Source organism: Anomalospiza imberbis, chromosome 6, assembly GCF_031753505.1.
Source record: "Anomalospiza imberbis isolate Cuckoo-Finch-1a 21T00152 chromosome 6, ASM3175350v1, whole genome shotgun sequence".
Classification (NCBI taxonomy): domain Eukaryota; kingdom Metazoa; phylum Chordata; class Aves; order Passeriformes; family Viduidae; genus Anomalospiza; species Anomalospiza imberbis.
Genome location: NC_089686.1, coordinates 60,956,541 through 60,967,354, shown reverse-complemented (window position 1 = coordinate 60,967,354; position 10,814 = coordinate 60,956,541). Strand labels below are relative to the sequence as shown.

At 39.1% G+C, this 10,814-nt stretch overlaps 1 long non-coding RNA gene across 1 annotated transcript; it reads right to left on the bottom strand.

The window, feature by feature from the left end:
* Positions 1 to 5,925: 5,925 nt before the first annotated feature.
* On the bottom strand, positions 5,926 to 10,006 carry LOC137476703 (uncharacterized). The gene is made up of 2 exons (XR_011000538.1): positions 9,836 to 10,006; positions 5,926 to 6,086 (listed from the first exon to the last, which is right to left on the bottom strand). It is a non-coding gene; the product is annotated as an uncharacterized lncRNA (long non-coding RNA).
* Between the last annotated feature and the right edge of the window lie 808 nt (positions 10,007 to 10,814).

Sequence of the window (10,814 nt, the reverse complement as noted above, 5' to 3'; positions counted from 1 at the left end):
ATTTAGGGAGTATTTTCACTTCCAACAGGTCCTGGGTGGATTTAGGGACTATTTTCACTTCCAACAGGTCCTGGGTGGATTTAGGGAGTATTTGCACTTCCAACAGGTCCTGGGTGGATTTAGGGAGTATTTTCACTTCCAACAGGTCCTGGGTGGATTTAGGGACTATTTTCACTTCCAACAGGTCCTGGGTGGATTTAGGGACTATTTTCACTTCCAACAGGTCCTGGGTGGATTTAGGGAGTATTTTCACTTCCAACAGGTCCTGGGTGGATTTAGGGAGTATTTTCACTTCCAACAGGTCCTGGGTGGATTTAGGGACTATTTTCACTTCCAACAGGTCCTGGGTGGATTTAGGGAGTATTTTCACTTCCAACAGGTCCTGGGTGGATTTAGGGAGTATTTTCACTTCCAACAGGTCCTGGGTGGTTTTAGGGAGTATTTTCACTTCCAACAGGTCCTGGGTGGATTTAGGGAGTATTTTCACTTCCAACAGGTCCTGGGTGGATTTAGGGAGTATTTTCACTTCCAAAAACCAGCCGCTGCATGTGAACGCGTTTTCTTTAATGATACAAATGCCAAGGAGAGCATTAAAAGAAATGTCATCTCTCTCAGTGGCAGCTGCTGCTGCCACAGAAAGAGGAGGGGAGCGGCAGGAGCAGGGCAGCCAGCAGAGCCCACAGCGCTCCGCAGAGTCACTAGTGGGAAAACAACAAAGGCCTTTCCAGGCAAGCAACACAGATGTGCCCACAGCCAAACTGTCAGAAGCACTTAGGGTGACAGCCACTCACAGTTCATTATTCCCTTCTCACAGGTCACTGGGTGACAAGCCGGGTCACCGTGCTTCGGCGGCGGCTCCCGACTTGCCCGCACCCCCTCGGCCCCCCAGCTCTGATGGCACTGGAATAAAGGTAAGCTGCTCAAAATCAGCACACCGATGTCAAGAGATAGCTGGGAGTGCCCGCTGCAGACGGGAGCGTGCTGTTTAGTACACCTGCCTTTTCGGGCGGACACATCACATCTCGGATTTCCTCTCCGTGGGAAGCAGGGAACTGGATTGGTGTCTGTAGCAGATACAGCTATTAGAATAATTTTGTCAAGATGTGGCTAAAGCAGATAATGAAAGCTAATTAGTCACCAGTTCGAAGTTTTAACCTTTAAAACATTCACGTGGCAGGCACATCATGAAAAATCATTGCAACATGGTGAAAAGATGCTTTTCTCAGGGAGGGCTTTCCTCAAATAGAAATCTGAAGGGTCACTTAAAATGAAAGCAGACTTCTCAAATGCAGAAAATACAGTCTAAAGCCCACTGTCTTTTTTTTTTTCTTTTTTTTGTGGAATGTGTATAAATAGTTTTTTAAAATACTCCAGTAATAAATTAGTGCTTCTAATGCATTCTTATCTGTCTTCATGGAGTAACCAATTTACAGTACAGACATAGACCATGACTTTTTCCTCTGTTTTGCCCACATGGAGTTTAAAATGAGTGAACAGCATATCAAGAACCAAGGTCAAGCATCTGCTTAGCTGTAACAATGGAAGTGGGAGAAGGTTTCCATTTCCTTGGGGCTATTCCTTAGTCATTTTCCCTACACCAGCAATTCTTACAAAAACGTAACCACTGAAATTGTCCAAGTGATTCAGAAAAATTAAAACAAAACCACATGTCCCAGATGGATCTGCCTCAGTAGTAAACTTGACAAGGTCACAAACATTCTGACTCAGATCCAAGAGTGCCTGTACCTAGCATGTACCCCACCTGCAGCACACCTAAATGCAGGTCTGGGTTAGAGACCAAGTACCCAGAAACCTGTGAAACCATGCTGACTTACAGAAACAAAGGGATCCAATGAAGCCTGAAACCAAAACTCCATCAAAACAGGTGATGAACTTTAGAAAGGTGACCAGCACCTTTTAAAGGGACAATTCTCACATTGGACGAACTGCTAGGACAGCACAAATCTGTTGCAGCTGATACCAGAGCACTTTCTTACTTTCCCAGTTGGACCCAACATGTAAAATCCCAACAATGAGAGAAGGATTTTAAAACACTGCCAGAAGTTACAGGGGTTACATTTCCACAGCACCTAAAACATTAATTATTACCTTGACCCAGCAAAGACAAGAGTATGTCAGTTTTTATTAAAAAACCCTATTTTTGAGTGGCAATTGATTAGCCATTTCCCACACACAAACAGCGAGAATGAGAATAAGGATGGCAAGGAAATCTGTGGTCATCAGTTACTTACTTCAGCCATTAGTTCTTGTGCACAAATCACAGTCACAGCTCAATGTTCTACCCAGCCTTACCCTAAAAGCCAATTCTTCCCAGCAGCTTGGATCCTCCATGTCTACAACTACCTTGTGTTGGGTTTTGGTCTGTTTGGGACTTGTCACTTTTTCCTCCATGGTATTTGCTGGAATGGACAAGTTTTCCACCTTTCACATGGAAACTCAGGGGGGTTCAGCCTGGCATATCAGAGATGAGGCCCATGCTTTTCTATCTGCCAGGCATCAGGTATCATGCAAAGTGTTAAAAGTGTGAGATGCATTAAGCAAACAACACTGGAAAGAACACTCGGTAAGATGCCTGCAAAGATACTAAGGGCTTGCTAAGACCACTAAAATAAGAGACCAAAAAAAAAACCAACCAAAAAATCCCAAAACAGCAACTTCATTTCATTGTTACCTTAACACCTATCAGAGGAAAGTGTGCAGCTTCCAGAACAATGTGCAGCTAAGAAAGGGACTGAGTGCAGCCTTCAACCAGCAGAGATAAATAAGGAAAAAAGTCTGAAAGCATGAAAACTATGCCAACAGACAGCCTTGCAATCTAATTAATTATATTCTTTGAAGCTTAACCCTATTATAGTGTTCTCCCCATGCCATCTTAGAGAGTAAGGGTTTTTTTGGCTTTGTGGCTCACTGTGAAAGGGTGGCTGTTCCTCAGGCACCAAACTCTAAGAATCACATCTCTGAATTGCATGTTCCCGTGAAACTAGGCTGGAAAACAAAACCTTCAGGGCAGGACTCAATAGCTTAAAGGGAAACACTGGCTGGTATTTGGGATAGTCACTGTCACCCCGAGGAACTGCATATCCACAAATCCATCCCAGTGCTGGCAGGAGACTTGCAGCACTCCAAAGCAGCTGGATGCCTGGTGATATCCCATATGTATCCCAAAATTCCTCTGCACACCTGTGTCTGGGCAGCTGAGTCTCCTTCCCTCCCTCTCAGCAAGGCAGAGCTCCACAAAAATCGACAAACCTGCTGAGCAGGACTGTAAAGCAAAATCTTTTCACAAGAACCAGGTGAGCTTTGGAGGAAGGGAGATCATAATCTTCATCAACTCCTGTAGCTGCACCAACTGAAACCATTCTAGAGCACAGACATATTTTCCTCTAACACACAGTTCAAACCTCATTTGTGCTCACGGCAGTTTTTCACGTTGCTTTGTAAAGGAAGGCGGAAATTTGTTTTTGCTATTTGGAAACTGAAGAGCTTTTCAAATCGCAGGAGATGAAACCCTGTCTCCTAATCTTCCATCACCTTTCAGTCACTGAAAGGATTCTGCAAACTACAGAGTGGGATGTGGCAGCTGTTTAGCAGAATACATTAGTACTTGCCAGTGTCAAGTGGAAAATTGCAGAAAAGAGAATTCAAATCACTTAGTACCTCCCTAACAGTGGGAACTGCAGAAGTTCTGAATTAGTTACAACTGGTATTTCTGACAGCAAAATAATGTTATTTTGGTATTAAAATGCATTTTTCTACATCTAATTCAAGTTCAAGAAAATGCTCCAGGCTGCAAAAGTCCCCTTTTGGAAGGTCTTGACTGCAGAGAGCTTTGTAAATCAAATATGTTTGGCAAGAAGAGATTTTTTGCTTAATGGTTATATCCTGTTATCTGAGGCTAAAAGAACAGACATTTAGTTGGAAATTCCTTTATTCCACTGAAGTTAAATAGCTTTTAGTGACCCTGACATCCCATGACATATTCAAAGCACAAAAATCCATACTCAAAGCACAGAGGAGCAAACGAGGGTGGTTAAATCTTCACAATACTTTGCAGATGGCATCTCTTGAAAGAGTCAATACAGTCAACACTAACAAATAGAGTTTACATTTTAAACATACAAGATTATTCACTTGAAGTTTAATAATCTATTTTTAACAAAGCTTTGGAGTTATTGGATGCATCAAATAAAAATAAGACTACCCAAAACACAGGTGAGCTACCTCTACCTATGCAGCTCCCCAAAAGCTTCTGACAGCCAACACTTACAAACACCTCAGTCATGGCACAGCCTTCAGGCACATTTCGAAAAACGTTTCAGACACCAAAACTCTTAATATTGGTAAAATAATATTATAAAGGAACACCTGGAATTGAAGTCCTTGAAAGAGGACTTTGAAAAGCATTTCAGATACCAAAAAAAATAAATTTGTGAAATAATATTATAAAGGAAATACCTGAAACCATAGTCCTTGAAGGAAGACCAGAGGAGCCAATCTATGGGTTCTCTAAGGGGAATTCTTCCAAGGGAAGAATCACAACAGGCTTAGATGAACCAAACCCTCTTGTTGCTTGAATCATCTCAAATTACTGCCAGTAGTAACAGCAACTTTAGAAGTTCAGCTTGATTCCTGAGCGCAAGTGATATCTTGTGATCTGAATTGGAGCTCCATTTTTAATGTGTTTGGCTCTAAAAATACCCAAAACCTCAAAGGTAACTAGCCAAATGCCATTTGTAAAAGACACTTCCAGTTATCTAAAGCAAGACAAAGACTTCTGCCTGCTGTCAGTAGAAGCAATTAGGAACATTATTCTTTATCTTTCATTGAAATTAAAATCCAGCCCTACATGGAAAGCGACTGTCACTTAGTGTTTTGGCTCAGCATGACTTTCAGGTTTCTAACAAAACCTTTTTTTAAAATTTAAATTTAAGTCTTGTGCCACAAAATATGTCACAACGTTGACACAAGTCCTATTTATTTTTGTCATTTGCACCTTGTGAGGTTTGTAGATAAGAAATTTAAAAGTAAACTTGCAATTGCTACCAAACATCATCCACATCAATCTTCAAAATAATGAAGAAGGAAAAAGAAAAAGGGAAAAGAAGCACATAAATGTCACCCCTTTTCATTAATTTTGGTCAAAATCCCTGTTTGCTTATCAGCCAGAGGGTTTCTGAGATATTTCAATAATATCCAGGAAATCAATCTTACATGAAACTGAAGGAAAACATCTAATGTCATTGAACAATAAATATCAGTTCTGTCAGTGGCTTACCTTTGAGCTGGGGCCTTAGGATGTTTCTCTTCCAGTTTCCTCACCAGTGCCACTGTCAGCTGTGCAGTCTCCCCCAGGGGATCTGCAGGCATTAAATGGGCGTCCAAAGGTCCTGAAAGTTGTTTCTGATTGGGGTTCCTGACATTTTTTTTCTTTTTTTTTTTTTTTTTGCAGAACCTAAGAGATGAAAGTACAACCATGCAATTTATATATTGCTAATTAAAATAATGTGTGCCTACTTTTTCAAGCAAGGCTGTTGATTAGCAGGAAATGTCAGAAATACAAATAGCTATGTCAAGATGCATCAAGAAACACAAATCTAGAGATGCAGTGGTGTGGTGGGGTTTGTTTTTTTTTTTTCCCTCTTCCTTACTTGAGTTTTTCCACATAGAAAATAATAAATTTCAAAAAGGTGTCTTACATGGGCTATAAGAATAAGCTGTTCTGAGACACAAATATATGTCTTTTTATTCCTCTATAATCCCACATATAGCTATTATTTGCCAAATAAATAAAAACCTTATTAAATTAAGACATCAAATAGGGTTTTTTTTTTTTTTTTTAAAGGAAATAAGCTTCCACGCTGGTATTTCTCTTTCCAAACCGTGTTTTTGAAAGGACTGGCTCTGACCTGCCTCTGGCTTAATGCTGTGACCTCTTCTGCTGAGCTGCTGTCTATCTCCTGATGAGCTGCAGCCCAGGCCCCATGGTGAATGTGGTTTTCTGTCTGGGTCACCTCCTCTCTTTCATTTAGCTCCTCTAGGTAGGTCAGGACAGACTCAGGGTAAGCCTGGAGGAAAGGACAAAGGCAGAGGAATAATGAAGGAAAAACATCAGCTACATCAGCAGAATCACAACAGTCTGAACACCAGGGAACAGCGGGGAAAGAGGCTGCTGATGAAAAATGTCACAGGACTTTGTGTTCCACAAAGTTTTCAAAGTCAGGGTTAAATAATGGCCTTTTTAGATGCACCAAAATAAAAAAAAAAACCAAAAATATTTCAATATTATCTACACCGGTTTAAAAAAAAAGACAATCAGCTCTCAAAATGAAAATTCTTATAAGTACAAAGAAATAAAATTTTGTATCCCTGTCTTTTGGTAATAATATTTTGGTAATTTATTATTTGGCGATATTAGTTATAGGTGACGTTTTGGTGTGTTTCCATGTAGGATGTTAAAAGACTTTAAAATGGCATTTATTCTGAATATTCTTATATATTCAGAAATATATATCTATATGAAATCTATTATTTCAGAATATTCATAATAGCCTGAAATCAAAACACATCACATACAGAAAAAGCCTTCCTGATGGTTTTGAAACCTGAGTACATTTTACTGGTTTAATTCCTCAATTAACTCAATTTGCCTCATAAATGCTCTTCTGGGCCTTGCTTGTGTGGCAAGATGCCCCAAATAATAAAAGACAGATCATCACTAATTATGATCTGTTGAATTTGAAGCATCTACTTAGCCTTGTAAAGTTCAGATTTTGCACCATGGAAATGTGTTCAATGTTATTTCTTTATTTTGAATTTTCTCAATTTCAATTCAATTCTAGCAGTAGTCATCCCACTGTCCTCATGATGAAGTGGGCAGAACCCTACTCACAGAAAATATTTCTATTTATGATGGAAAGTCTAGTTTAAGGTTCTGTGAGCACCTACATTATTTTTTACAGAAAATGTATAGATATTAGGTAAACTAAATTAGACCAAGACCAGAGAATGAAAATGACAGGTAACACTTTAACACATTGAAAGCGATGATCTATTAAAACCTCGTGGCCAAAGAACCAAATGTACAGCAAGTACAAGAAAAGCCGCATTTGTCTGTTCCATCACTGATCAGTGAATGAACACAAGTAATTTATTTCTAAGGTAGTTAAACACTTGGGCATTACTTTCTAAAGCCAGCCTGGAATGGGCAACCCAGAGATTCAGTGAACCTTCTAAGCACAAGGGGAAAGCAAAATACCAAAACTTTGGGTTCTGAGAAGACTTTTTTTTCCTGGTATCTTTAGAATACTCAGTAGTATTAAAACATTTAGTTGTTTTGATCTCGATTTGTACTGGAAAATTCAACAGCTTCAGTTACATGACTTTTTCTTGAGCTTTCTCTCAGATTTTTCCCATGAGTGCAGCTCTTTTCAATTTAGGACCACTTATATTTTACTTTAAAATAAACCCCTTCAATAGCAAGAACACAATAATCAGTGGGGGGCTTTTATTCCATAAAGAAAAAAGTTATTCACCAATCAATAACAGTGACCGTCCTGCTGTTTATCAGCTTGTACAGGCTATATATTCCAAATATAACACAATACACAATATATTCCAAAACATTCGTCTCCTGCTTCATTGTTCCATCCACATTTTAATTCTGAGTAAATAAACTCAGATTCACGGTATATCTTCAGACTGATAATTGACTTATACTTTCATTTATTTGGAGTTTTAAATTTTTTATCTACTTGTGTTTTGTTGAAGTTGTCCATAAGGTTTACCTAAATAAGAGCACATAACTTGACCTTTCACAAATATGGATAACATTAAATATTAATATTTTGACTAAAATTCAAGGGAAAAAATAAAGATTAATTTGTTGTTGCTGCATAAGAATAGTTTTTGAATAAGGGAAAAATATCAGGATTGAATTATGGATCAACATCTCCAAGACACTTGATGATTTTACTGGCTTTTTTCAAAACAAACCAGCAGTTTTTTACATAAGCATTTCCACATCAGTATTTTCTGACTGCACAGGGGAGGGTGTGTTCATGGCAAACCCAGTGAGCAGTGGGTATTAGCTCCAAGAAAGTGAATTTCCTTCTCAGTCTGGATGTGTCACATATCATTACCCTGCATTGCACTGCTTTCCTTCATGGCAGCTTTTCTTGGCCTACATATGCTGCAACTTCAAACAACATGACGCTCCAGAAAAAGTGAGTGTGAGACATGTGGAGAAGCACAGCATTTTCCAAAGGCATCTGTTGACCACTACCATTTTTTTCCTGATAAAAAGGAACACAGGCAAGAACCAAGCAGAGTTGCAGCCATTAACTCCCAGAAACTTCAGAAATCTCTCTCTCCTCGTCATATGCAAACTACAATTTTTTTTTGTATAAATAACAATCAGGGTGCATAGAGAAATAAAGAATTGTGCAGCTGTCAAATTTATTTTTTTTTATGGATCTGGATCATTCTGGAACAATTCCAGATAAGAGACAAAACAATGGGAACATGGTCACCTTTCTTCAGATTGTTGGAGTTCCACTGCCACTTAAACCCCCAATCTGACCAAGCATACTGGAGAGGAACCTCTCAGCAATTCATTTTTCCAGGAAAACATTTTTGTTTTAATCCACAACCTATTTTGAAAGGATTATTTCCTTCAGCTATGCAAGAGTAAGGACAATCAAACCTAATCAAAGAACATTTGTCTATTTACTAAAGTTTGGCCATATTTGTTCAACAAATGAGTTCTTTTTATTTTGTGCCTGTTAACTGCTAAAAGAAGGTGTTAATGGCATAGCCAGCTTGAGCACAGTGCTCTTAATTTCCATCCCAGAAGGAGTTTAAATCTTTTGTGAAAAAAGATCTAGAAAAGCAGAGAAGCAAACAACTCATTTTAGATGCCAATCACTCTTTAGATTTTTTTGGAGTGGCCTCACTTCTGAACACCGACCCTTTTGTCATTACAGTTTGCTGCACAAATTAAAGAATAAGGCTCATTTTTGCTACGTAATTGAAATAAGAAAAATAAGAAAAGCACTGCAATTCGAGAAACAAAGCATTACAACCAAAATTAAAATACAAATTCTCAATTAAAAATGTGAACAGGTTCTGTCCAATTAAAAAAGGTTTTAATAAAACACAGCATGCTTCTATTTTCTCAAGAAATATAAAATATTTATGAAAATAACATGAACAACAAACAGTGCAGTGACATCAAAACACCAAAATAGCAATTTATTGAAAGCTACATTTTGAAAAAGAGAAGACAAAAACAAATGAGAAAACCCCCCCAAAAAATCTATTTCTTGGGAAGTACCAATACAAAGTAATACTTATACTGTTTCCAAAACCCACACGGTACCAGAGCTCAAAAATAAATTAGCAGGTAAAACAGTATTTATACTCCAAATAACATGGTTTCACCAGGAAAGAGCACTCGATTGCTGAAGCTAACATGATAAATAAGCATCTTATCCAATAAACAAAGATGTGGAGAAGAATTCAGTCCTGTACAGCTTATTCTGTTGAATAAAAGAATTGGGAAATGAGTCATGCCTTCAGACCTTTTGGAGCAAAAGTTAATTAATGTTAATAATGGTGCAAATTAAATCAGAAAATCTACCTCAACCAGAACAGCTTTCCAGCTCTATACGATACTGACAACACTGGACTTTATAAATCAGGTTCAAAATTATTACATTCCCCATTTCTCTTTTACAGCATTTCAACCCAAACCACATTCATTAAGAAAAAAGAGAACAGATTGCTGAAAATATATTTTTTTTTGTCTAAAACAGACCAGTTGTGTTGGAAATGACCTACAATGCAACTCCCATAGCACTTCTGGGCCCCCCAAAACTTAGAGCATGCGATGAAGGGCATTGTCCAAATGCCCCTAAACTATTGTGGGAATCAGAAAAACCAGAAACTTCCACAGACACTGGAGGGTTTGATCTGCAGCCTCGGAAGAAGCTTGATGCAAAAATTCAATACAAAGACATTTAGCAGAAAAATCATCCACTTATGTTTCTATAGCTGTAAGGAAGAATGTGCCTTAAGTGAGAAACTCTGCTGATAAGATGGTGAAAGTTTATAATGTAGGGGTGTGGTTGTATAGAATAAGCTAAAAGTTTAGAAATTATAACAGAAGCATCTGTGCACGTGTGAGACAGAAGCCCATTGGGTAAAAGTATCCACAGTGCAGCAGAATTAAACAAAGGTGGTAGGTTAGAAAAGCAAAATACACCCTGTGGCAACTGTCTATTGGGTTAGAAAGTTCTATATTGCCTTGTAACAAAGAAACCTGTGACTACTCTGAGCTATGGCCCAGCTCTTCTCTAAAACCTCACAGCCTCCGAGACTGATGTTGATCTGAGCAATAAATCATTCTTAGCCCAAAAACAGTCCCTTCCTTTCATTACTAGTAGAGACAATGATAAACCACGGCAGGCCTGGGGCATCAGCTGCCTCTCTAGGAAGCAGTTCCAGCATTTGACCACCTCCCCATAAAGAAATGCCTCCTCACACCCAGCCTGAACTCACCCCAGCACAGCTTTGAACCATTTTTGCTCCCCACTGGATCCCAGGGAGGAGAGATTCCACTGTCTCCTCTTACCCTCCCCAGGAGACTGGAGAGCAGCAAGGTCACCCCCCATTCTCCTTTTCCCTGCCGCTGCACGTGCCACAGTCCGACCAGCCACCATACACAGTGTCACCACACCATTTCAGAAGGCTTTAGGCATTCCCCAAACACAGTAACACCCTACCTCATCAGAACG